Below are 27,761 nucleotides of genomic sequence, written 5' to 3'. Positions count from 1 at the left end.
GCCTAGCTGGCCATCCTGGTCAGAGTCGTACCTTGGCCATGTTACAGCGGTATTACTGGTGGCCAACCATGAAAAAGGATGTGCAAGCTTATGTGGGTTCCTGCGCTGTTTGCGCCAAGCAAAGGCTGCCAGCCGGACGTCCATGGGGTATGCTTCAACTTCTGCCAGCGCCGGATTAACCCTGGACACATATAGCAACTGATTTTGTGGTAGACTTATCACTCTCCAATGGGAACAATACCATTTGGGTCACCATTGATCGTTTCTCCAAGATAGCACATTTTGTAACCTTACCAGGATTACCCTTAGCCGTGGAGTTAGCGAGACTCTTTATCTATCTTCTGTCTTCATGGAATGCCTAAGCATATTCTGTCCGACAGAGGAGTACAATTCACTGCTAAGTTCTGGAGAACCCTATGTCAAAAGTTTGACATCTCCTTGGACTTGACCTCCGCTTACCACCCTCAGTCTAATGGACAGACTGAAAGAATGAACAGAATGCTTAAATAGTTTCTACGGTCCTATGTTAATTCAAGACAGAGTGACTGGGCGGAACTGCTGCCTTGGGCAGAATTTGCTATCAACTCGCATCCTGCTACATCTACGGGGTCTTCTCCCTTCCAACTCATCTATGGATGACAACCGCTTCCTCCTCTGCCAATTCCCTTATCAGTGGCTTCTCCTGCCGCACAGGCCACTGCAGCAGAGATCCCAGTAATTTTCCATCCTGTCTGATAGCAAGGAGAGATTCAAGGGTCAGAATAAAAAGTAATGGAGACAGAAGACATCCTTGCCTAGTTCCTCTGCCCAGAATAAAACTACTAGACAGGAAACTGTTGGCCAGGATTCTTGAGTGTGGATTTCTATATAACACCCCTACATATTTAATAAATAGCTCCCCGAAACCAAACCACATGAGTACCTTGAACATGTAATCCCATTCTACATGTCAAACGCTTTTTCAGCATCAATAGACATAGCTACCACTGGGATCTTTGAGATTTGGCAACCATGATGATATCATGAAATATTCGAAAATTGTCAAAAATTTGCCTATTCTTCATGAAACCAACCTGATCTGGGTGGATCAGGCTTCCTAAAACAGAATTAAGTCTAGTTTTTAAAATTTTAGGATATATCTTGCAGTTTACATTCAATAATGAGATAGACCTATAATTCTGGACTTGTAGGGGGTATCTGTTGGACTTTTTTTTTTAATTCTTTATTTATAATTTTACAGAGTGATTACAATCAAATAATGACTTTAGGGAAAAGACAGAGCTAGTACACAAGAAAAATAAGAAAACAAAACATTTACCATGCATTCAATACAGTATAAAAGCTACATTTTAGTCCATTTAGGGGGAGTATACAAAGGAAAAAAGAACATAGCACTAAATTCCCAGAAAATTAATTTAAGGGTTTCCAGAACCTTCATCATGAACTGAGGTAGCCAAATTCAGAGAAGCCTGATTAACAAGAAAATAATCTAATTGTGAAGGAACATAAAAAACATATTTATTTTCCTTATAGTTCACCAAACACTTGCATGCAAATTTTTAATAAGAAAGTTCCTCCAATAGCAATTACTTTCTGCTTATAACTTAAAAAGGCCTTCCACCTCTGTTGGGTTTCCTTCACAGCATCAGGAAAAATAGAAATCTGTTGACCAAGAAAGGAACTATCTCTAAGACGAAAAAAATAGTCTCTGAGTCCAGTCCTTATCTTTTTCATAAGCATAAGTAACTCAGTAGAGTAGTTCTTTTGAATCCTTCAGAACTAGAATGTTTCAAAAAATAAGAAAAATTTAGTTCAGGAGGTGAAACATCTGTTATGCCAGTCAGCCTAGGAGGCCGACCGAGCCTACCCCTTCTGGCCGCGGTCTGATGCGCTCCAGACCCCCGGGGCCTACCGCAACATCGAGGAGCCTACCACCATGACCGGGACGCCGTCATGGCAGAATCCCTGCCCCCCGACGTCTTCTAGGTGCGCGCGGTGAAGCCAGCCCCTTTCTTAAAGGGGTCAGCGCGGGAAGGCCATTCAACAACCACAGGTCTCCGCCCCTTCCTGAGAGGTATAAATATGCTGTAGCTTCTCCTTTCAGATTGAGTTAGCAAGGATCGTAAATGGATGGTAAGCCTCCGGTCTTAGCTACTCTGCTGCTTCCTTGCTGCCGCTGGAAGCTTTCTCTGCTCTTCGGGGTATTTCTCTAACTGGGTACCCGCTCCTCGGGGGCCCTTTGCTTTCTTTCAGGTGTCTATCTGGGATCAGGTACTCGCTCCTCGAGGGCCTGCTCTTCCTGGCTCGGTGTCAGTATACAACTACTTCTGCCTGCTGGGATTTCCACCTATACAACTACCAACTTGCAGGCCGATACAGTACAGTGTGCTCCAACAGAGCGCACTGTTAGCCTGCTCTTGGATGTGCGTTTTCCCTTACCCCTTATTCAATAAGGGGAGGAAAACGCGCGTCCAACCCACGGCACCTAATAGCACCCTCAACATGCAAATGCATGTTAATGGACCTATTAGGTATGCGCGCGGGATACAGAAAGTAAAATGTGCAGCCAAACCGCACATTTTACTTTCAGAAATTAGCGCCGACCCAAAGGTAGGCGCTAATTTCTTCCAGCACTGGGAAAGCGCACAGAAAAAGCAGTAAAAACTGCTTTTCTGTGCACCCTCTGACTTAATATCATGGCGATATTAAGTTGGAGGTCCCGAAGAGTAAAAAAAGTTAAAAGAAAAAAAATTGAATTTGGCCCGCGGCTGTCGGGCCGAAAACCGGATGCTTAATTTTGCCGGTGTCCGGTTTCCGAGCCCGTGGCTGTCAGCAGGCTCGAGAACTGACGCCGGCAAAATTGAGCGTCGGCTGTCAAACCCGCTGACAACCGCCACTCCTGTCAAAAAGGAAGCGCTAGGGACATGCTAGTGTCCCTAGCGTCTCCTTTTGCCCGTTTTTACTGCCGGGCCTAATTTAAATACAGAATCGCGCTCACCAGCGAGTGGCCGGTGTGCGCGCCGGGAGAGCGGGCATTTGCCCGCTCTCCCGCGGTCTTTACTGTATCGGCCTGTTAGTGAGTAATCTAACATTGTCAGTCTGTCTCATCTACAGCCCTGATGCACTGGGAACCTGCAACTGGATCTTCCTATACCATCTCTATGAGATGGGTCCCCTCTGCCGAGGGCACCTGCACTGCTACCTCTGGATCACCTCACTATTGCCACCTCTAGTGTACATCTCAGCTGTATAATAAAAGACAATATCTGTGTTTGCCTGTCTCAAGTCTAGCCTAGTACTGTGGTCTCTCATGGGGCTCCTCCCCGTGGGTGTGGTCATCTCCACAGTACCCAAGAATCCACTCAAACACCTCAAAACCATAATAACATCAAATTGAGGTATAGAATTAACAGCAGGTATGGCTACCAAAAAATATATAGAACAATTTAAGAATGGAAGGAATATGCTCTTAGAAACTTTTAAAAATTCAAGATAAAACTTTCTCAAAAGTTCCATAGGGGACAATAGGGGACACTTAGGAAAGTTCATAAACTTAAGATTACATCTACGCATATGATTACCCATGTTCTCAATCTTATGGTGTAATATTTGATTATCTTTGATTAGGGTAAAATGGGAATTTTCTAAAAAATCACATTTCTGTTGAAACACTCATAGATTCCAGTCTAATTTAGCTAATTTACTAATGTGATCCTCAACCTTAGTAGATAAGCCCCCCCCCCCAGCGATCCCAGCATGACAACAATGTTAGATCTCCTCAGGAAAGCCTGCCACTATAACCCTGGATTTCCTATGGGATATCTCAATCCTGCATTAACAATCAGTGGCTGCTTTAGTATCTGTAACTGTGGAGATTTTCACCCATATGAAGTCTAATGATAATTCTCTAAATCACCAGAGAGATTAAATTCACACTCTTCAGTAGCATTTGGAGCAGGTGGAAGCTATTCAGTAAGATACTATCTAGTCTAGCTCCAGAGGAAGTATTCAGCAGGATACTATCTAGTTTAGTTCTGTCATCTCTTGGAAGGTGGAGAATCTAGCTAGACATTTAAATGCCCGGGTCTTGAATTTTCCCCAACTTTTGACTAGCTCTGCCTTGGAAACCTTTAAAAACTATTTTTCTGAAAGTTTGCACATCTCTACTGAAGCTGTCCCTCTTATTTGTAGAGCATTCTTTTTAGCAGTTGAGAAGAGAACAACTGTATCAATTCCACAGCCCCAGCTTCCAGAGGCCCTACACCCTTTGCAGTAGAAGAGGACCGGAAGGCTCATCTGCATATTGCTCCCAGCATTCTCCGAGAGAGGAGTCCAGAGGTCACCGCAAGTGATCCAGGGATTGAATTCCACAGCCCCAGCTTCCAAAGGCCCCGCACCCTTTGCAGTGAAAATCAATTTAATGGTTGTTAAAGAGGATTGGTAAATATAGCTCTGGGAAATCTTTGGACTTATAAAAGTTTGGTGAAAGGTGAAATAGAGAGATATATTCTTTAGAGTTTGTGTGTATCTGAGGTAATAAGCAAGCCAGAGATAGTTAATTCTAGTGTCTGACTTTCCCACTCACTTAACCCTTGATTTTTAGGCAAGAGACACTTTTTTTTTAATTTATGCATTTTCAAAAATACAACAAAGAATAAAAGTACAGATACATTATAATTTCCATAATGCGTTATTGAAATAACATAAGGCTTTATCTGTATTCAAGAAATATGGGGAGAGTAAGTGTAAATAAGCGGTAGAAGGAAAAAAGGAACACTAAGATCCTGTACATCATTGTAATAAAGAGGATACATCTGGTTTAACATTCTAACCTCCTAGCCCATTGCTGTGGATCCTGGGGCATGTGAGTCTAGAAACACCCGGAATTGGGAAACTTCAAAGAAGACATCCTTATGATTTAAATACAAAATTTCACATTTGCAAGGGAATTTAATTAGAAATTTGGCCCCAAGGAATTTCTTTCTCCTCTCTTGAGTTGTCTAGCCAAGTCTGGATACATCCAGATTTTTTCTCCATGGAAAGTTACCAAATGATGCTGGAGAAATAAGCGTAAAACTGCATCACGGTCTGATGGAAATGAAAATGACACATATAGAGGTACATTTTAAAAAAGAGCGCGCGCGTGTATTTTTGTTCGCGCCTGGTGCGCGAACAAAAGTACGCCGGATTTTATAAGATACGCGCGTAGCCACGCGTATCTTATAAAATCCGGGGTCGGCGCACGCAAGGGGGTGCACATTTGTGCAACTTGCGCACGCCGAGCCCTGCGCGCGCTGCCCGTTCCCTCCAAGGCCGCTCCAAAATCCGTCTCGAGTCTAGCCTAGTATTCTGAAATCGGAGCGGCCTCGGAGGGAACTTTCCTTCCGCTTCCCCCCACCTTCCCCTCACTTCCCTTACCTAACCCACTCCCCAGCCCTATCTAACCCCCCCACCTTTGTCGCAGAAGTTACGCCTGCTCGAAGCTGGTGTAACTTTGCACGCGCCAGGCCAGCTGCCACGCGTCATGTTCCGGTCCGGGGCCTGGTCCGGAGGCTGCGGCCACGCCCCCAGAACACCCCTGGGCCGAAACCATGCCCGTGGCACGGCCCCCGTATGACGCACCCCCTGCGCCACGCCCCCACCACGCCCCCGATGACACGCCGACCGCGTCACGCCTCCCGATATGCCCACCCCAAGAAAGCCCCGGGACTTACGCACGTCCCGGGGCTTTGCGCACGCTGGAAGCCTATGCAATATAGGCTCGGCTCGTGCAGGGCCGTTTTAGAAGGGTTACGCGCGTACCTTATGCGCGTAACCCTTTTAAAATCCGGCCCATAATGTTGATCCAACAGGGTCTCTATTATTTCAGTCAGATTCAAAGATACTTCTGCTGGATTCTTTCTAGAAGCAATGTCCAAGTTAAATCTTGAAGGAAGATAAGCTTTAGAGATCATTGGTAATGCTTGCTGAGGCATTTTCAAGATCTGAAATAAATATTCCCTAAAAATATCCTTTGGAGATATCAATTTCATCTGTGGAAAATTGACAACTCGAAGATTTAGGTATTTTACAGAGTTTTCTATAGTTTCCAATTTTTTTTCATTTATTATAATCAGTTCTTACAAATTTTTGTTGCCAAGGTTCTAAATTTACCATCCGAGTTTTCATCATTTTCAGCTTAGTATTATGTGTAGATACAGAACTTTCTAAATTTGAGAAGCGCTGCTGAGAATCCAAAGTTATTTGAGTCAAGTTTACTATTGCAGTTTCTAATGACTTAATTGCAGTCCAAAGAGATCCTAAAGTAATCTCTGCTGGATTTGGAGGTAAAATTAAACTCTCCAGCGGCCTGGATTCCATTTCTCCCCCTACAGCCTGGTTTCCACTTCTCAGCCCCTCCAAAATCACGCCAATAAAACCACCAGAGTCCCCAGCTGTCATAGGAAGAGTAGGCCTCGTCTGAATAGAACTCAGATTCTTCTCCATTGTTTCACCAATCATAGTTTCGGAAGGACCTTCTGTCTCTCTGGGTCCTGGAGAAATCAAATGTTGAGGCGGAGAGGGAGTGCTTGGAGCGCCGGGACTTAACGATATTACTTCGGCCAGCAGTGCCGACTCCCGCTCTGAGTCGGCGTCTGCAGCGGCCCTCTCCTCCAGCATTGTCCCAGGTGTCGACGCAAAGAAGGTAGAAATCTGTGGCTGTGATGTTTCTGGTAAGGGAGATGAATTTGATATCTCCCTTACCTTAGCCTTCCGCTTGGTATGCGGAATATTCTGCAGCAATAACAAAGGAAATAAGGTAAGAAGCAATTCGGAATGGAGATCACCTCCTGAGCATCTGCCTCAGTCGGCAGCCATCTTTACTCTCCTTGGCAAGAAACGCTTTCTCATAAAAAATCAATCAAGGTCTTATCTAAATCATACTATTGTACCAGCCCTTATTGAAAGTTTATTCATCCCCTTGTAGGACACTAGCTTATTAATTAGTAAATTCACCTGTAAATTTAAAGTACTCTAATTCCAACTCCCTTAGTAACCTAAACTTAAGTAGCAGATTAATTAGTAAAGTACTCTAATTCCAACTCCCTTAGTATCCTAAACTTAACTAGGAACTCAATAAAACTAAGATGAAGGTAGCAGTCCAGCAGCAAGAGGGGGGCTTTCCAGTCTTTTGCATTGAGAGTCACATGTATGATTTTTTACCCGCCGGTGAGAGATTGATGTGTAGACTCAGTGCAAAGAACTCCTGGCTCTCAGGGAACGAGTCAGATCTCTGGAGGGTAGAGTAGCAGACTTGGAGGAACTGAGGCAGACAGAGAGGTACATTCATGAGACCTTCAGGGACATAGTAGCCAAGTCCCAAATCCAGTCTGGCAGCCCCAGTACTGCCTTGGATCAGAAAGGTCTCCCAGAAGGAGAACATCACCCTGGTGTGGCAGGAAGTCATCCTGTAGCAAGGACCTGCTCTCCAGATGATGTATTGTTCTCTTGCACTGAGGACAAGTCTCCCAGGAGGGAAGGGTAAGGCTGGCCATCATAGTTGGTGATTCAATTATTAGAAATGTAGATAGCAGGGTGGTTGGTGGATGTGAGGACCGCCTGGTAACTTGCCTGCCTGGTAGGAAGGTGGCAGACCTCACGCGTCACCTAGATAGAATTATAGACAATGCTGGGGAGGAGCCGGCTGTCGTGGTACATGTGGGCACCAACAACATAGGAAAATGTGGGACAGAGGTTCTGGTAGCCAAATTTAGGATTTTAAGTAGAAAGCTGAAATCCAGAACCTCCAGAGAGGCATTCTCTGAAATGCTTCCTGTTCCACGTGCAGGTCCCCAGAGGGAGGCAGAGCTTCAATGCGTGGATGAGACGATGGTGTAGGGAAGAGGGATTCCGTTTTGTAAGGAACTGGAGAAACCTTTGGGGAGACTTTTCCGAAAGGATGGGCTCCACCTTAACCAGAGTGGAACCAAGCTGCTGGAACTAGGACCACCAATTGGATGTCACTAAGGTTCTCCAGAGATTGAGAGACCATCACTTATATGCCAAATTGGAGAAATGCTCTTTTCATCAAGAATCTCCTTTTTAGGCTACAGGGTGTCCAGTCAAGAGGTTTCAAATGGACCCACAAAGAACCAAGAGCATCCGAGACTGGCCCCAACCTACTGGGTTCAAAGCTCTGAGAAGATTCCTCGGATTCACCAACTACTATAGATCATTCATTCATCACTATTCCACTTTGACCGCGCCTCTTACAGCCATGACACGAAAAGGAGCTAATTCTTTGCAGTGGTCACCAGAAGCCGTGAGCGCCTTCCAACAACTCAAGAAGGCATTCCTTCAAGAGCCTCTTCTATGCCATCCAGACCCCCAATGACCTTTCATCGTCGAGGTTGATGCCTCTGATGTCGGGGTTGGAGCAGTGCTTAGCCAACATGCTGATAACCATACGTTATATCTCTGTTCCTTCTTCTCTTGGCGTTTCTCTCCAGCCAAACAAGGAGCTACTAGCGATTAAATTAGCGTTTGAGGAATGGCGACCTTGGCTTGAAGCTGCTCAACATCAAATCATGGTTTACACTGACTACAAAAACCTCAAATACTTGAGTCAGGCACAATGTCTGAATCACAGATAGGCCCGTTGGGCATTATTTTTTAACCACTTCGACTTCCTCTTGAAGTACCGCTCAATGGACAAGAATACTCATGTGGATGCCTTTTCCCATTCCTTTTTTATGGAAGATGTCCCTGATACTCCACACCATATCATTGACCCTACCAGGGTACTTCTTTCTACTACCCACACGGTTCCAGCTGGGAAGAGGGTGGTCCCACAGACACTCCAGAAGAAGATACTCTGATGGGCCGTCCTTTGCCCTTACTATGTGACAGGGTATCCGTGCCATTGGCCGGATCCTATCACATGGTAGGAGCACTGGATGGCCGGCGCCATCTTGTGCTCCTACCATGTGACAGGGGCTGACCAATGGCACCAGTAGCCCCTGTGACATAGTAAGGGCAAGGCTATCGGCGCCATTTTGGTTCCTGGCACCCGTCGGCACGAGTGCAGGAGATCGCTCCCGGACCCCGCTGGACCCCCAGGGACTTTTGGCCAGCTTGGGGGGCCTCCTGACCCCACAAGACTTGCCAAAAGTCCAGCAGGGGTCCGGGAGCGACCTCCTGTACTCGGGCTGTATTGCCAGTATTCAAAATGGCGCTGGCGCTACCTTTGCTCTCACTATGTGACATATGAGGGCAAAGGCTAGCGCTGGCGCCATTTTGAATACTGGCAATACGGCCCGAGTGCAGGAGGTCGCTCCCGGACCCCCGCTGGACTTTTGGCAAGTCTTGTGGGGGTCAGGAGGCCCCCCAAGCTGGCCAAAAGTCCCTGGGGGTCCAGCGGGGGTCCAGGAGCGATCTCCTGCACTCGTGCCGTCGGGTGCCAGGAACCAAAATGGCACCGATAGCCTTGCCCTTACTATGTCACAGGGGCTACCGGTGCCATTGGTCAGCCCCTGTCACATGGTAGGAGCACAAGATGGCGCCAGCCATCCAGTGCTCCTACCATGTGACAGGATCCGGCCAATGGCACGGATACCCTGTCACAAGGTAAGGGCAAAGGATGGCCCGGAGCGGGAGATCGCTCCTGGGACCCCCACTGGACCACCAGGTACCTGTAAAAAGGTTTTGGGGGGGTCGGGAGGGTGGGGGAAGCTAAGGGGTTAGTTTTAAAGGGTCGGGGTGGGTTTAGGGGTTATTTTTGTGTGCCGTTTTTCCCGCCCTCCCCCAAAACGATAAGGGAAGCCCCACAATCAATATCGTGGGGTTTTCCTATTGTTTTGGAGAGCCCCCGATTTCTGACGATTTTGAAAATATCGACGATATTTTCAATCGTCCGAAGCCCGATTCACATCCCTAGTGTTCAGTATATCCCTAATGAATATGTATGAGATGGATTTCCATGCACACTGCCTCTATTATTTGCAATATTTATTAGAGATATCCTGAAAACCTAGCTTGTTTGCAACCCTGAAGGGCTGTCCTAGATAGTTGTCCATTAAGACTCTTGGCACAGTAGTCCTAGAAGGAGCTGAGTTTGATTTAGAGATAAGCCCAAAGGAACAGGAGGAAATTATCAGGCAAAGAACAAAAAAGAAGAAAGATCCCCAAGTCACCAGCAACTTCATAAATAAAGGGCGACATTTCTGGGATGTTGTCTTAAGCAGAAACAGCGCTCTCACTTTTGTTTATAATAATGTCAGTGTTGTTCCAGTGCCACAGATACTTCCTTTACCGGGAGAGGCCCTCCCTCTCTTTTCTTTTATGCCCTTAAAGGCCTGCTTGGACCACCTGACTGCAGACTTTGTATACACCTAGTTCATAATCAGTAGGACTGAATGAAAGAATTTACAGCAGTGACTTCTTTCATGCGTCTCCAGGCACCTGCAGTTGCATGGGGGGGAATGTCCTTGCTCCCTCATAAATCATGCCAGACACACAATCTTATTTCTGTCAGTCTGTGCATCAAAACAAAAGCAGCAGTATCACAGCAGATTGATGAAAACACAGATGGGGGGCCGGTTTGGTGGCTCTGTGGCAGCACTGTGCAGAGCCATGCAGAGGGATCTGGGCTCTAGTCCCAGTTTTGGTCTTCTGCTCTTCAGGTTGACAGAGGTAGCGCTCACAGTCCCTGATGATGAGGGAATCATAGGCATCATGTAATGGAGACCCCAAATGACTGGATGTAAGGTCCATGACTGCAGGGCTCCAGAAGGTGCGCAGGTGCATAACCCCTGGCAGAAGGACCGTCAATGTGATAATTAGACAAAAGTAAATCTGGAGGGAATATAAAAGATAAGGGAGAAAAAAAAAAGATCCCAGAAAGTTATGAATGAAGAAGACTCATGGTGCCAAATCCCAGCCCTGCTTCCTGCACTGCATTGGAAGCCCAAAGAAGGAGGAGAAAACAGATTTAAAAAAAAAGCCAAGATACTTTTTAGAGATTGAACAGCAATTAAAAAATAAACTGGATACCTGGAAAGTGAATTGCTTTTAAGAAAAAAGTTGCAACTGGGTTACCAGTGATTATAACGGAAAGTAATGTGCATAGATGGTGGAGACTAGATGAACACCCTAGGACAGGGATAGGCAATTCCAAGCCTGGAGTGCCACAGACAGGTCTGGTTTTCAGGACATCACAATGAATATATGAAGTATATTTTTGTATCTCTTACCCAGGGTGTTTAGTCCCTAAGGCACACAATCACATTTATAACCTCTGGGGCTGCTTCGGCTAGCTGACTCCTTCTCAGCTTGACTCTTGATCCCTGGGGGGGTTCTTTCTATGGGGGGAGACTCTCATCTATGGCCCAGACAGTGAAAGACATTTTAGTGTATCCCATGTGTGTATTCGTAGCTGTGGCATCTCCTGGGGGAGATGCTGTGAATATCCAAACAGGACCAGGTGCTGGGTGTTAAATAATAATTTACTGATTAGTTTAAGGCAAATAAAAAGTCCATCTTTAAATACCTGTGCACTGCAGTTACAGATGATGTCTTTACAGATAGACATGCCAGAGTCACGTGATGCTGTGTGAGTGAACGGACACATGCTGTCTTTTCTCCGGGGCCCTCTCCCCCTTTTTTGCTCATAAGCAGCTGTTTTTTCTCATCTACTGTGTTGTTGGTAGACAGTGTTTAGTCTCCGTACCTCCAGACTTCCTGATCGTTGAACTTAAAATCCTCTCTGGCCCTCAGGTTGATGCGTTCGACCCACCAAGACAAAGAAAAACAATGGCCAAGGGAAATTAAAATGGCTGACCTGGAAGAAGACGAAACTCCGGACCATGTCCTTAATGGAGTGATGACCGAGCCTGACCACCCTCCTTCTGATATGGCAGCCACGATCATTGCAGCCCTGGAAGAGCGGCTTTTATCTGCTCAGATTGAGGGGATTGGATCGCATATTGCTAGCTTCCATCAAAACTTCAGTGAGGCCAAACAAAGGATCCATGGGCTGGAAGATTGCGTCCACATATTGGAAATCACCATCACTGACCTTAAATCATCTAATGCCCTACTATTTGGAAAATCAATCTAGCAGGAACAATTTGAGATTGATTGGCTTTCCAGAATCAGTTCCTGATAATCAACTGGTAGATGTCCTGGAAAAATGGCTACCGCAAACATTTGCTTTGAATACCACTAAAGGTCATCTGCGTGTGAAAAGAGCACATTGGTTGGGCCCCCAATTACAACACCAGCAATCTCAATCTATCCAAGTACACGATAAACCTTCTGTGGTTATTTTCAAGGTGGTGAATTTTGCCCATAAAGTTGATATTCTTAGAGCATATAGGAGGCTGCAAAATATACATTATGAAAATCATAAAATACTACTTTTCCTACATTATTCCGCTGTAGTGGCAGAAAAAAGGCGATCATTTGCACCAGTCTGTGCAAAATTAATAAAAATGAACCTGTGAATCACCCTTTTGTTTCCTGCTAAACTGCATGTTATTCATCAAGGCAAAGTGCACCATTTTGACACTGCGCAGGATGCCACGTTCTTTCTTCAAAATATGGACACTGACTGACTCATCATAACCATTCTTTAGCTATGCAGATGCTTTTCTTGAGTTCATCTCCTCTTTCAAGGCACCAGAGTTGGTTCTTGTTTTTCTTGGCTACATGGAGCGCAGTTGGACTGGCATAATCATTTCTATCCAATTTTCATTTTTTCCTCTGCTTTTGGAGGGAGGAAGCAGGGGCGGATTGGCCTATTGGGGGATCGGGTATCCCCCGGTGGGCCGGTTGCACTAGTCACGTGGTCTGCTGAGCGCGGCCGTGACAGAGCCGCGCTCAGCAGACCACGTGGTATCTCCTGGGCCGGCCTGGGCGGCGAATCCCCGAGCCGGTCTTCATCTGAATCCGCTGCTGGGAGGAAGGTTCCTGAGGTATGTTACACGGGACCCATAAACAAATGTGGAGCTTTGCTGGCTCTTATTGGTTTTTCTGTAATATATATCTCTGTTTTCACATTTGTAATTTGTTCACGTTGTTTATAAAGGGGAAGGGGGATTGATACTGGTGGGGGTCGTTGCTAAAAACATGAGTCTTTTTCTCCTTTTCCAGAGTCCACATCAAAGTTTTTGATATCTATGGTATCTATGGGGGAGTGACCTAGGCTGGAGGGGTTCTTTCTTGAGATTGTTTCATAATCTGTTTTTCTGTCACTCACCATGTTTCCTGTTCTATGGTTAAACATCTTAAGTGTTTATCTTGGAATGGATGTAGTGCTGGTAGTGTGGTAAAGTGCTTCAAACTATTACAAGCCATGAGATGAATTCAAACTGACATAGCTTTATTACAAGAAACACATTTGACAGATGTGGAACACACTAAATTGCAGAAACAATGGGTGGGACAAGTTTATTATGCTTCCTACACTCAACATAAGGCAGGTGTGGCGATATTATTACATAAATCGTTACATTTTCTTTTTTTTTTTTAATTATTTATTTATCTTTTCCAAGAATTATACATTCCATTTTAAATCTAACAATATAGAGAGGAAAGAAAAAACAAGTAATTTAAGTCATACATTTCTTCAATAACCAAATAAGAAAAAAAGAATTTCACATATTCCTCTCCTTTAACCATACTAGAACTTAAGGGGTCCTATACTTGAGCAATAATATTTGTATAATAATTAATATCTAGGGTTTAGCAGAAATAACAATCTTTCCCAACTTACTGAGTGACATCAGGTACTGCCTCAGGATTACGGCGAGCTTCCAAGAACCTCTCTAGGTGAGCAGGTTCAAAGTACACATATCTTACTCCTTCAGCATATAGGATACATTTACATGGGAATCTCATTAATGCTTGATAACCAAAAGTTCTGGCCTGACTTATCAATGAGAAAAACTTTTTCCTCCTTATCTGTGTTTCTTTAGAGAGATCAGGGTAGATCCATACCCGCTGTCCCAAGTAAGAAGAGTTTCGTTTGGCCAAGTACAATTTTAAAATTTTTTCCCTTTGCATAACATCAGTAAATTTGACCAATAACGTTCCCCTTTTTTCAACTTGGGTACTGAGGGATGATTCTATTAAATCAGTCACATTTAAGGAGGTATCAATTCCTCCTTGTTCTGGAACCACATTACTATTCCAACTAACAAAATATGCATTCATTATTATGGGAAACTGATCTGATGGTAATAAGAGTACTTCTGAAAAATAATTCTTCAATTGTTCTTTCGCAGACATCATTTTACACATTGGAAAGTTAATTATTCTCAAATTATTATATCTAATTGAGTTCTCTATGTTTTCAACTTTTTTTTGTAGAATCGTTTCTCCCTGAATTATAGAAAATTGAGTTGTTTTAATTTGTTTAATGTCTTCTTCTACCTTTTTTATTGATTCTGTCTGACCAGTAACTGTTGGAGTCAAATTTATTAAGGACATTTGCATGTCCCTAATATTACCGTTTAAACTTTGGATATTCTTCTGCAAAAACACAATGGCTTGCCAAATCGTATCCATAGTCACATTAGTAGCCTGTCCTAGCAATATTTGTGGACTCGGAGATGTTATTTGCTGCCCATTAAGGTCCTGTCTACTGCTGTCCCCTGAGGAAGAGTCTGAGTCACTTCTCATAATGGAGACTCCTTCTCCATTAGTTCCCACCCTAGATGGGGGGAGTTCATTTTCTCCCTCCCTTTTTTGCACTGCAATATTCAATCCTGATACTTCCTCAATCAGGGTTTCCCGTCCTAACGCATTCCGTAAAGGAGTGAAACCTAGATCCGGATTGTTTGCAGTGCTACCAGGGGGAATAGGTGTCATTGGCGCCCTGGGACTTAGACTGACTTCTCCCGGGGGGGGGGGGGTAGATTGCTCTCCTTCCCCACCTCCAATGGGACTCTCCAGATAAATTTGGAGGGTAATCGGCCGGCGAAGGCTAGAAGGCTCCTAGACTCTTCGAGATATTCCCCTAATTTTGGACTCTCTTTCACTCTCTCCTTCTTAAATACTTATATGTTGGTTTAACTAGGTGAGTGTAAATCGTCATAGTTTGTTTAGGCACTGAGTTGCTATGCCACATACCAAACGCAAAGGTAGGGTAAGGCAGGAAGCCTCAACCCCTGTATACCCAACCTTGGTTCAAACAACAATGACTGGTTTCTTTTCAGCAGAAAAAAAAAAAAATCGTTACATTTTCAACAGCTTAAAGTTGTCCATGATCCAGATGGCCATTATATTTTTGTGGAGGGGCAATTATACAGACAGTGTATACTTCTGGGTAGTGTTTATGCCCCAAATGTGTACTCTCACTTTTTTTTGCCCAAATTGTAAATGTGTTAGTGTCTATTCTCATATTCCTATTTTCATAGGTGGTGACTTTAATATTATATCTGACCCGTTATTAGACCGGTCCCCTACCAAAGCTCCCAAGCGCAGCGACCAGAGGAAGGGTATCCCATATTTATGTGAACATCTCCATCTTTTGGATGTCTGGAGATGTTTACATCCTTTAGACATTGATTTTACACATAGAAACGTAGAAACATAGACATGACAGCAGAAGAAGACCAAACGGTCCATCCAAGTCTGCCCAGCAAGCTTTCACTTTTTTTTCCCCCCATACTTATCTGTTACTCTTGTCCCTTGTAAGTGACTTTTTTTGTTCTATTTCCCTTCCACCCCCGCCATCAATCTATTTCCCTTCCACCCCCACCATCGATGTAGTTAGCAGTGCTGGAGCTGCATCTAAGTGAAGTATCTAGCTAATTGGTTATTCCAGGGCTCATTATACTAAATCTAGATTAGGTTATATATTAATCTCGGATATGTCTTTTTCCCAAGTGCTTCGTGCGGACACAGGGCCTATGGAAATATCTGATCATACGCCTGTATGGATCTTTCTAGAAGGATTTACAGCCTCTGCATCCAGAGGCAATTGGAAATTTCCCCCTTTTTTATATCATGATAAGGTTTTCCATTCTTGTCTTAGTGATCAATGGAAAGAATATGTTGAATTCAATAGCATACATGCTGAAACTCCCTTATTGTATTGGGGAAGCTGCTAAACAGTGTTAAGGGGATCCATTATATCCTATGTTAGCAGGCAAAAAAGGATGAGGGCAAGAGAGTGTTGTGAGCGCAGAGGTGCAGTCGCTTGCTCAAAGAGTTTGCGAGCCCTTGGGCTATGGCGCAGCTCAGGGAGGAGCCCCAAGACACACACCGTGGGAGGTGAGAGTGTTCAGGCATGGGCTAGACCTGGAACAAGGATGGACCAGGATCAAGACTTGGAACATCAGAAACTGGAACAAAGCAGGCTCAGCCCTCCACTGGACTTGCACGCACAGGTGAGACCCAGCAACTCAATGCTGGTCTCAAGAATAGCCCTCTGGCCACTTGGTAGCCCTTCTGGACCCACCACTTGGGAACGGCGAGTGCGTGAGGCCAGACGGAGGCTGAGGGCAGGAACAAGACAGGACATGGAACTCAGGAAACTTGGAAGACTCAGACGAGGATTTGAGGAACTTAGAAGACTCAGACGAGGATATGAGGAACTTGGAAGACTCAGACGAGGTTTCAGGATACTTGGAAGACTTGGACAAGGTTTCATGGAACTTGGAAGACTTGAATGAGGATCCAGGATACTTGGAAGACTCAGGTAATGATTCAGGGTTCAGGGACTAGTACAGGGTTAGTACTGCACCGCAGCACGCCCTACACAGCCGCCCATAGCTGGTCGCAGACCACGCCAAAAGCAAAGCATATTCCAGGTGAGAAAGTGAAGACTTGGAACCGGAAACATGTCGAAGATTCAGGAGAGGCCTGCACTGAGGCACGCTCTACACAGCCACCCGTGGCTGGTTGTGGACCACGCTGAAACGGAATAGGTTCTGGCTTGAGTCTTGGGCATGAACAGAAGCAGGCACAAGGTACTCTGAAGACCGGGAACAGGATTCAAGACTCAGGATTCAAGACATCGGAACTCGGATTTAGGAACAGATCTCGGAATTAAAATCAAGGAGCCTTCTGGAGACTTGCGCTACAGACATGAAGACAGGCCTTGTGCCATGAAGCCCCCTACACAGCCCCCCATGGGCTGGTCACGGACCATGATGGTGGCACGCCAGGAAAGGTGGACAAGCAGGGAACCTGGAAGCAGGACAAAGAGCTGGAGACGAGGACATCAGAATCAGGACTGGAACATGGAACATCAGGAACTTCAGGACTTGGAACATTGGAACGTCAGGACATGGAACATCAGAACTTCAAGACATGGAACATCAGGACACTGAAGAGACAATGAAGGAGCTCCAATGAAGAACAGAACTAGGAACATCAGACGAAGAAGATCAGGAACATCTGGAACATCAAACAAGGAGCCATCTAGACAAGGGAAGACGACAGAGGAAGAAGACCACTGTGAGTCCGATTCCAAGGTCCAGAGGAAATGGAAAATAACCCTTTTATAGGGCTGGATGAGGAGCAGACTGATGAGGTCATCCAGTGGGGCCATGGGCTTTTCCCATTGCTGGCCCTTTAAATATTGAAGTGAGGTGCACGCATGTGCCTACGCAGGGCTGAGAAGGTGGAAGAGTTGATGTTGCCGGCGTCCCTGCCGCATGAAGGAGGCAATCAGAGGTGGCACCAGGGCCGCGAAGATGAAGATGCAGTGGCTCTCCTGCTGCATGAAGAAGCATCCCGACAGCAGCTCACAGCCACGAGGAAACAGCAGTTGCCCCTCCTGCCACATACAGTGGCATTGGGCCACACGGGAGCGACAGCAGAGGCCTGGGGCGACCTAGGCCGCAAAGGGAAACGTGCAGCAGTGCGGGCGAGGTTGAGTGAGAAGCTGCTCGCGGGATGGGCTCCGCGAGCAGCATTGTAACAGAGAGATCCTTGTATTAGAAAGGCAACCACATTCTGATAAACTGAAATTAATTAATGACCCCTTGCTGAGACATTAAACACAGTTTTTGACTATCCAAGTCGCTCTAAATATGTTGTTATAACAACAAACCAAAAAAAGTTTCTTATACTATAAATATTAATTTTTTCTCCATGGTGATAAAATGGGTCGTACGTTATATCTAATCTTGTTCGTACTTGGCGGGGGAAATCTTATATTGTAGAAATGCAGGGACCCAATGGACGACATTTCAGGACCTCTAAAGAGATAGAAGACTTATTTGTTTCTATTACAAACAACTATACTCGGCTGAGGAGCTAGCAGGGCAAAGGAGAAATATTTTGCTATATTAAAAATCCCTGACTTAACAGCTGATCAATTGCATGCCCTTAATGCTCCTTTTACGTTCACTGAGATTTATTTCATTCTGAAACAATTACCCTTTGGTAAAGCACCCAGCCCCGATGGACTTCCAGGGGAATTCTATAAAATACCACTTGATCATATTTGTTTCCCCTTGGGAAGGATGTATGATACTTTGTTACATAATGGTGAGTTCCCTATGGAATCCAATATGGCTAATATAGTTATTTTACCAAAACCAGGTAGAGACCCTGCATTGATGTGATCATACAAACCAATTTCTTTATTAAATTATGATGTTAAATTATTGGCAGACAGATTATCTTTGATACTTCCCTCCTTAATTTCTCCGTAGCAGGTGGGCTTTATAAAGGGAGAAATGCTGTTATTAACATGCGCAAGATGCTTACTTCCATAGGTTATTCCATTCAATCTAAGATTAATTCTCTGCTCTTTAGCTTTGACGTGGAAAAAGCGTTCGATAGGGTTAATTGGAGATACTTATTTCTCACTTTAGAGAAATATGGTTTTCAAGGTTGCTTTTTGGTCTATATACACACATCTTATATAAGAACTCTTGAGTGAGGATATTGGTGAATGGGGGCCTTTCGGAGGCATTTACCTTGCGCCGTGGTACTTGGCAAGGGTGCCCAGTTTTTCCACTCCTTTTTGTGATGTCTCTAGACCCTCTTATATGTTCCATTTTAATAGATAATAATGTCCCTGGGGGGTGGCATAGTTACAGGTGGGCCTGGGTGGGCAGTGGCCCACCTACTTTCCATTCAGGAGGAGTCTGTGCGCACCGTGCCTGTGGGGCCAAAGGAAAGAAGATCAGCACAGCTAGCCGCCACCAGAGGCCATGTCGGCGGGGGCCAAAGTATAGAAGAGCGGTGCTGCCAGCTGCTGCCAGAGACCAGGCTGGCAGGGGCTGAAAAATAGAAGAGCGGCGTAGCTAGCCACCGCTGGAAGACCAGGCCGGGGGGGGAAAGCCAAAGAATAGAAGAGTGGCGCTGCCAGCCGCCGCCAGAAGACCAGGCCGGCGGGGGCCGAAGAATAGAAGAGCGGCGCTGCCAGCCACTGCCGGAGACCAGGCCGGCGGTAGCCAAAGAAAAGAAGAGCGGCGTTGCCAGCCGCCGCCTGAGACCAAGCTGACGGGCTGAAGATGAACTGTTCAGCTGGGGGCCTTTGTGTGTGTATGTATTTGAGATCAGAAGGGTGCTTCTGTGTGTGGGTGGTGTGTATGTGAGAAAGGGAGAGTGCTTCTGTGTGTGTGTATGTGGTGTGTATGTGAGAGTGGAATGGTGCTTCTGTGTGTGAGACAGGGAAGGTGCTTCTGTGAGCGTTTAATGTGTATGTGAGAAAGGAATTGTGCTTCTGTGTGTGTATGTGAGAGTGGAATGGTGCTTCTCTGTGTGAGACAGGGAAGATGCTTCTGTGAGAATGCAATGTGTATGTGAGACAGGGAGGGTGCTTCTGTGTGTGTGTATGTGAGAAAGGAATTGTGCTTCTGTGTGTGTGTGTGTGTGTGTATGTGAGAGTGGAATGATGCTTCTGTGTATGAGACAGGGAAGGTGCTTCTGTGAGAGTGTAATGTGTATATGAAATAGGGAGAGTGCTTCTGTGTGTGTGTGTGTGTGTGTGTGTATGTGAGAAAAGAATTGTGCTTGCTTGTGTGTGTGTGTATGTGAGAGTGGAATGATGCTTCTGTGTATGAGACAGGGAAGGTGCTTCTGTGAGAGTGTAATGTGTATATGAAATAGGGAGAGTGCGTCTGTGTGTGTGTGTGTATGTGAGAAAGGAATTGTGCTTGCTTTTGTGTGTCTGTATGTGAGAGTGGAATGGTGCTTCTGTGTGTGAGACAGGGAAGGTGCTTCTATGAGAGTGTAATTTGTATGTGAGTCAGGGAGGGTGCTTGTGTGTGTTAATGTGTGCGCGCGAAAGAGAGATGGAGCATGTTTTTGGCTGGCTGTGGCTGTGAGAGAGGGGGCATGTGCGTGATTGAGCCTGTTTGTAAGCGAGATAGAACATGTATGTGATTGAGAGCTTGTGTGTAAGTGAAATAGAGCATGTGTATGATTGAAAGCCTGTGTGTAAGTAAGAGAGAGCGAGAGCATTGTGTGATTGAGAGAGACTGGCCAGAGAGGTGACGTGTGTATGTGTGAGAGAGATTGATCAAGGAGATGACTGGTATGTGTGTGCTTGTGTTTGTAAGAGAGAGAGACTGATTGGGGAGATGATTGGTATGTGAGAGACAGAAACTGGTCCTAAGGGTTGACTGGTGTGTGTGTGTGAGAGAGAGAAGAGACTGGTTGTGGTCCCTAAGGAAGAGGACTGTGAGGACAGCTTCAGCAGGTACTGCTGCTTCTGGTGTGGCCTGCAAGGGAAAGGAGTAGGAGAACATCTGGAGAGGGTAAGTAAAGGTGGCTTTTTAAGTTCATTTTTCTTGATTGATTGCCATTTTAATTATTGGGTAGAATGTAATATGTCTGCTGTTTTGAAATATTTTATTGGTGTTTGGTGAAGCTTTCAAAATTTGCATGAGTCTTTAATTATTGGATATTCTATTCATCAGCTGTTTTGAAATTATTTTATTAGTATGATTTTACTATTATCATGATTTATAAATCTTGATTTTATTGATTGTTTCATGAGAAATGGTGACATTTTTGTTTTTCCATTGTTGCACGGTATAGAGTATGGCGTGATACGTTTTACAGTTAGTTTTTGTCTGTACATTTCTATTTATACTTTATGTGGCTTTATTCTGTATTTGGTGAGGGTTTGTGTTCTGCATGCAAAGACTGAGATGAAGCATTCTTTTAGCATGTGGTTTCTCTGTAGGGATCTGTAGTAGCTTGGCCTGTTCTGTTTTCCTGATAGGAGGTGTATTGATATTTTAGATTCTGGTGTAATATTTGTGGTATTCTTTTTCATAGGTAGGGTTGTTATTCTTTGAGTGTTGGCAGATAGTACTGTGTTGATACAGGAGGACCATGCCGAAACATATCACAATAGGTATGATACCATATGAATTCCAAGATGCAAAGTTTTCTTGTTGGCATCACAACAGTGCATAAAATTATCACAACGTGTATATTAATTTTACCTTAGAATGTCATTTTTCATGTAAAATATGTTATAAATGCATAAATTAAAATTGTGTATGGGGAGGTGGGGGGAGGAGGCACCAGGCTGTAAGGGTGCCTAATACCCTTGCACCGGCCCTGGGTGAGGGGAAATGAGGGTGAGAGGACAGAGCCACTTGAGGTCTCTTTAAGTATAATTGTAATGCTTCCATAACTATATATAAGGTTTAGCATTGGTAGCTGCTTGAAGTCATTGAGTTTAAAATATTATAACAGCTGTGTAGCAGATTATTTAGAAATCTATTGTCAGGTGTGTGTGTGTGAAAGTATTTATCAATAAGAATATGAATTCCATGGCTCAGACTTTGTTTAGTGCCCACTCATGTTAACCTTGGGCCCAGCCAAAAATTAATTTCTGGCTACGCCACTGTCCCTGGGATTACAATAAGGAATCACACTTTTAAGGTAGTGGCTTTTTTTGATGACTTGCTTTTTCACATTGGTAACTCACAGGGATCTCTCTTGTCTTTGTTGAAGGCAATTTCACGCTATGGATCTATAGCTGGTCTAAAGTTAAACCTAAATAAATCTGAAGCTATAGCAATAGGTAATTGGGGAGCACAGGATTGGGTGGGAATCTTCCCTTTGAAATGGACAATTTGACAGCTGAAATATCTGGGCAAATGGATCCCAGTGGATCTTTCTTCATTACATACTGTTAATACTGCTAAACTCCAAGCCAACACCAAAACTTCTTTATGGAAGTGGATACACCTAACTCTATCCTTAGGAAGTCTGATTCAACTATACAAAATGACCCTTTTCCCTAAAAGGCTTTATATGCTTAGAATCCTATCTTTACTTCTCACGAGGAAAAATATTCATCTCCATAGGAAACTCTGGGATTATTTATAGCAGGGGAAGAAACCTAGGATACCCTTAACACAATTGATGGCTCTTAGTAAGCATGGTGGAATAGATTTACCTGATATTAGATTGTATAATTATGGGCTTCAACTCCGCCACTTAGGTGATTGGTTTATGACCACCTCTTTGTACTGTGATTATAACTATGAAGCTGAGATTTCTTTCCCATTTTAACTTACATATGTGCTACGGATGCTTTGTTACCCCCTTGTTTGAAAAATCATATTCATATTTCATCTGCTAGGGGAGCTTGGCTTGGATAACCTTTAAATTAGGCCTTACTTATATGACCTCTCCTTTTTTAACAATTACTGGGAATATGGCTTTTCAACCAGGCTTTGATAGAAGAGTTTTTCTATTTGGACTCTACTGAGTGTCTTCCTATTGCTCACATAATAGACGATGATGGGAAAATGTGACCCTTAAAGTTTTTATGCCAACAATTGACTGATGTTACAGTGGATACATTCAGTTATCTGCAATTAAGACATTATGTTAATTCTTTAAATTTGACTTCCCTAATGGCTAAGGGATGGGAGGTTTTCTTGGATTGGTATGATCTGGAAGATCTGACCAGGCATTCATTGTCTTTTTTCCATAAGTCTTTGACATTTACTTTTGGTATTCCTTCCTTGACTTCTCTCTGGCCTAAATGGACACATGAATTACATATCTCTATCTCTTTTACTGATTTTAAAGCATGCTTTGGGCGGATATCTAAAATAATGCAAAATGCGTGCTTGCACGAACTCTAGTATAAAATACTATCTCGAGCATATGTATCACAAAGACAAGCTTTTATGATGGGGCTAACAGAATCAGATTTATGTATTACATGTAATGTTCAAGAAGGAAACTTGGGCCACTGTTTTTGGTATTGCACTAATATACAGTCATTCTGGAAGCAAGTATTTGATTATATGAGTAATATTCTTTTAGTTCCCAACCCTCTTTCTGTACAGCTAGCAGTCTTTGGATAATTTCCTTTGGTGAGTGCCTACTCTGATGTTCAACAACTGTGGGTTTCTAAAGTTTTATTGGTTGCTCGATCTACTATATTACATTTTTGGCGGCAAGAAGTGAATCCATCTTTCTTTTTTTGGAGGAATGCTATTCATTGTCTCTTAATTATGGAGCTGATGATGGGCAAACAGAGTCATCCAACTAAGAAACGACAGATACTAAACATTTGGCTTACTTATCTGAATTCCCTGCCACCACGAGCTAGAAGTCTGCTTCTGAATACATATTAATCGGCTTGGACTGAATGATGTTGGACTACTAAGTATATACAAGGGATAAGGGGGGTGGTTGTGGATTTACTGATTTGGTACTCTGTTTATATTGGTTTCTCGACGCTTACTATGCAGCTAATGTGTACAGAGCCAAACGCATCCAGTTGCACCGTCATGGTTTTTCTGTTTATTCTGCTGATAGAACTATAATATAATTTAATATAGTTAATAAAAAGATTTAAAAATACAGATAGATGGGTCGATGCAATACCGGCACGAGTTAAATGGACACTCATTATTTTATGCTCGCTCTCTTAATGTGCGCTGATCCACCTCTCCTGGGCACCCAATTTAATATTTAAATGGGCTGCCGTGGGGAAAAGGAGGTGCTAGGGAAAATGTTGAGTCCCTAGCGTTTCCTCAGCATCAGGTGCCTAGGAGAGGTGGCTGTCAGTGGGTTAGGACAACAGACACTCAATTTTACGAGCGTCCGTTTCCCTAACCTGTGGACAGCCATGGGTTAGAAAAATGAATGCTTGTTAATCGAGCGTCCGTTTTCCTAACCTGACCACCATTTTCTTTTTTCAGTTCCTCCGACTTAATATCAAGACGATATTAAAGTCAGAGGAACTACAGAAAAGCAGTATTTTCTACTTCTCTGTAAACTTTTAGGGCTCCTCAAGAATTAATGCCTGCTCTGGGGCAGGCATTAATTTTTGAGAGTAAAAATGTGCACTTTTCTTTTTCCGTCGGGGGTAATAGCTAAGAGCCTCATCAATATGAATTTACATGTGATGAGTGCTATTAGCTATGCGCTCGATTGGACATGCGTTTTGGACGCACTAAACCCCATTTTGCATCAGGGGTTATGGAGATGCATCCAAAACGCACTTCCAATCACATATTGAGCTGTGCGCTTGCCGCAGAACACGGTATTGCATAGGCCTGAGAGCATTTCACTGTGGGTAGGTGTCCTTTTCTTTCAGCACACTGGTTGAGCTTCCCATGGTGGTGTAAATTGTGCATTCAAAGATTCCCAGCAACTTATCCAGGATTCTTGGGTCTAGGAGTCCCCTGCTAACATAGTAAAAATCCTACCTTACGGTGTTCCGAAATACCCAGCCCTGTTTCCTGGTCCCAAATTAGTGGAGATTCGGGTGGGGTCTCCTTGCTCTTCCTTGACTCTATTAAGCGGATCTGAAAGGGTGACTCCTTGGGTTGAAAAGTGTTTTGGGGGAACCTGCTGATCCAGTCAGACTCCCAGCGAAAAGGGGTGGCATAAAACCTTTCCACAACAAAAAGTGTATTTTCCTTCTTGAAAAAATAGGATACATTTCGGCCATCAAAATCTCACTCAGAAGGATCTGTCGCCGGTCTTGCCCACCTAGGAAGTAGAGTGGTGCTCATGGGTCTTCTGTCATCTGGATTAAGAACCCTTTTGCCCAAAGGGAAATCCACTGGCAGGTAGTGCACAGAGGCCAATCCCCTGAAAAAAAGGGGAAATCTGATGAGGCAGAATGCTTCAGCAGGGTGGAAATAATCCTACATCTTGCTTGTCTGGTGTTTGCTCTAAAATTAAACTAGCCACACCTTAAACCACAAAATGGCTGGTTATAAAGGGCCTGAGTAACCAACCCCAGCTCTCCTCGGTGGGAGGAGGGCGAGAGGAATGGATAGCTCTAAAGTTGTTTAGGCAGAGGAAATGAAACTAGGGATATTTAGTGGCAGGCTGGAGGGTCCAGCCACACTTTCATGCACCACGTCCATTGTTTGCAAAAGTAGTCTCTTTTTAGGGTCTTCACTGAAAGTGGCGTGGCCACACTCAGTCCCTGGGCTAAGTTCCAAATAGCAGTCCTAATCCTGAGGTGTATATTCTCTTGAATGAAGGGAAGGAAGAGCTTCAAAGCCTAAGGCATATGAGTGGAATTCCTTTCCTATGTATTACTGATGCTTCTAACAGGTAGGTGCATTGAACAGAAAATGCAGGACATGCTGGTTGGGTGTTCCAAATTAAAACATACTGTGATTTTATTGTTCAAAATAATCAACTTGCATCAAACAAAATGTCTCAGTTACATCAATGTCCTAGATTGATGTATTTCATTAACTTTGTCTTCTCTCTCTCTCTCTATCTATCTATGAAAGTATCCCTCAGCACTGGGTTCTGAGATTCTCTTACCCCCCCCCCCCCCCCGGGAGTGGAAGGATAAGTATCCCAGGTGGGTGGGTGGGTATCCTAAGTATAGTGAGATTCTTTCCCCATATCAATACCAGAAGTCCAGCTGTTCTCTAGATGTTCCAAAAAAAGTCCTTGTCTTGTATCCCAGGGTGAAGCAGGAAAAGCTCAGCTCTTGTTTTTTCTTCATCCAATGGGAAGGAAGGGTGGTTGTAGTCTTCCTTCCTCCCAAAAAAATATAAAAACTTCTCAAAACTCCAGCAACCAAAGTATGTCTTGTGGCGAGTCACAACTGTCCCTCCATGGGTTATGAGAGGGGCACAGCAGGTCTTCTCTATCCCTGTCTACCCAAGGAAGGGCCCTTTCCCTCTTCAAGGCTAGGACTAGGGATTCACAGAAAGAGAAACAAAACTCCAAAATGACTTCACAAAACATTTCACTACTCAATAAAAACAGTACCTATATGTAATCTGTTTTGAAGTGGCTTAAAAGCAGAATATAAAAAAAAAATCTAAAAACACTGAGGCAAATCCCTCAGGAAAGGGGCGCATTGATTAGTGGAAAGCCTCTCTCCACTTCCAGGTTTTTGTTTTAATATTCTGTTTTTTCACCATTTCAAAGCAGATTACATTCAGGTACTGTAGGTATTTCCCTATCCCCAGAGGGCTTACAATCTAAGGGGTAGATTTTAAAAGCCCTGTGCGCCGGTGCGCCTATTTTGCATAGGCCGCCAGCGCGCGCAAAGCCCCGGGATGCGCGTAAGACCCGGGGCTTCGTAAAAGGGGTGGGAGGGGGCATGTCCAGGGGGCATGTCGGCAGTCCGGGGTGTGTCTGGGGGCGTGTCCGTGGCGATTCCGAGGTCAGGGGCGGTCCGAGGCGGGTCCAAAGGCGTGGCGACGGATCGGGGGCGGGCCAGGAGGGCGGTCCCGAGTCCCCCGGCACTGCGGCCTGTGCTGGGGGATGGCGAGGCGGTGCGCGCAAGTTACGCCTGCCTCAAGTAGGCGTAACTTGTACAACAAAAGTAGGGGGGATTTAGGTAGGGCTGGGGGGTGGGTTAGATAGGGGAAGGGAGGGGAAGGTGGGGGGACGCGGAAGGAAAGTTCCCTCCGAAGCCGCTCTGATTTTGGAGCGGCCTCGGAGGGAACAGAGGCAGGCTGCGTGGCTTGGCGCACGCAGGCTGCCGATTTTGCGCAGCCTTGCGTGCGCCAACCCCGGATTTTATAAGATACGCGTGGCTATCTATTGGAGACTAAGAAGGTCTACACCAGGGCTTCCCAAAACTGTCCTGCAGACCCCACAGCCAATGGGTTTTCAGGATATCCACAATGAATATGCATGAGATTAATTTGCATATAACGAGTCTCCATGGTATGCACGTTTATCTCATGCATATTCATTGTGGATATCCTGAAAACCCGACTAGTTGTGGAGTTTCCAGGATATAGTTTTGGAAGCCCTGGTCTACACAAAAATATCTCATGCATATTCATTGTGGATATCTTGAAAATCAGACGTTTGTGGCACTCCAGGACTAGACTTGCCTACCACTGCCCTGGAAACAGAATCCCAATAACAGTTAAAGACAATTTATCTCAATCAGCATCTTTGGGGAGTCAAGGATGGAAAAAATAGTTTAAAAACTCAGGCACCAAACAAAAAATTTTAGGAACCATGAGCTAGGAATATTTTAACTTTATGCTTTTCTTTGATCTCTCCTTTTTCCCTTCTTCCAGGCATTCACCTGCTTCTGAACGTCTTTTCCTGTTTCCAGTATCTCTCCTTCTGTTGCAAACAGCAGCAGCTGCTGTGACTCCCTCTCCTCAGCCTGGGCCGTGCCTGCAGCATGAGCTGCCACTCCTTCTTCCTAGCCCCACCAGCATGTTTTCCTGTTGGGCACCAGTTCTTGAATTTTGGGCACCCAGGCAACCTTAGCACCCGGAATTTCTCCTGATCTGTGAGGTATGGTTCTGAATCAGGGGCTTAGGATATAACTTACCACAGAAGGGATTGTTAAGACACCAACATATAAAGGATTACTACAC

General features: G+C 44.6%; 1 pseudogene; it reads left to right on the top strand.

Moving 5' to 3' along the window:
* Positions 1–27,529, top strand: part of LOC115083344 — a 115,749-nt pseudogene extending 88,220 nt beyond the window's left edge.
* The last annotated feature ends 232 nt before the right edge of the window (positions 27,530–27,761 follow it).

Source organism: Rhinatrema bivittatum, chromosome 2, assembly GCF_901001135.1.
Source record: "Rhinatrema bivittatum chromosome 2, aRhiBiv1.1, whole genome shotgun sequence".
In the NCBI taxonomy this organism is placed as follows: Eukaryota; Metazoa; Chordata; class Amphibia; order Gymnophiona; family Rhinatrematidae; genus Rhinatrema; species Rhinatrema bivittatum.
This window is presented reverse-complemented; position numbering and strand designations above follow the sequence as displayed.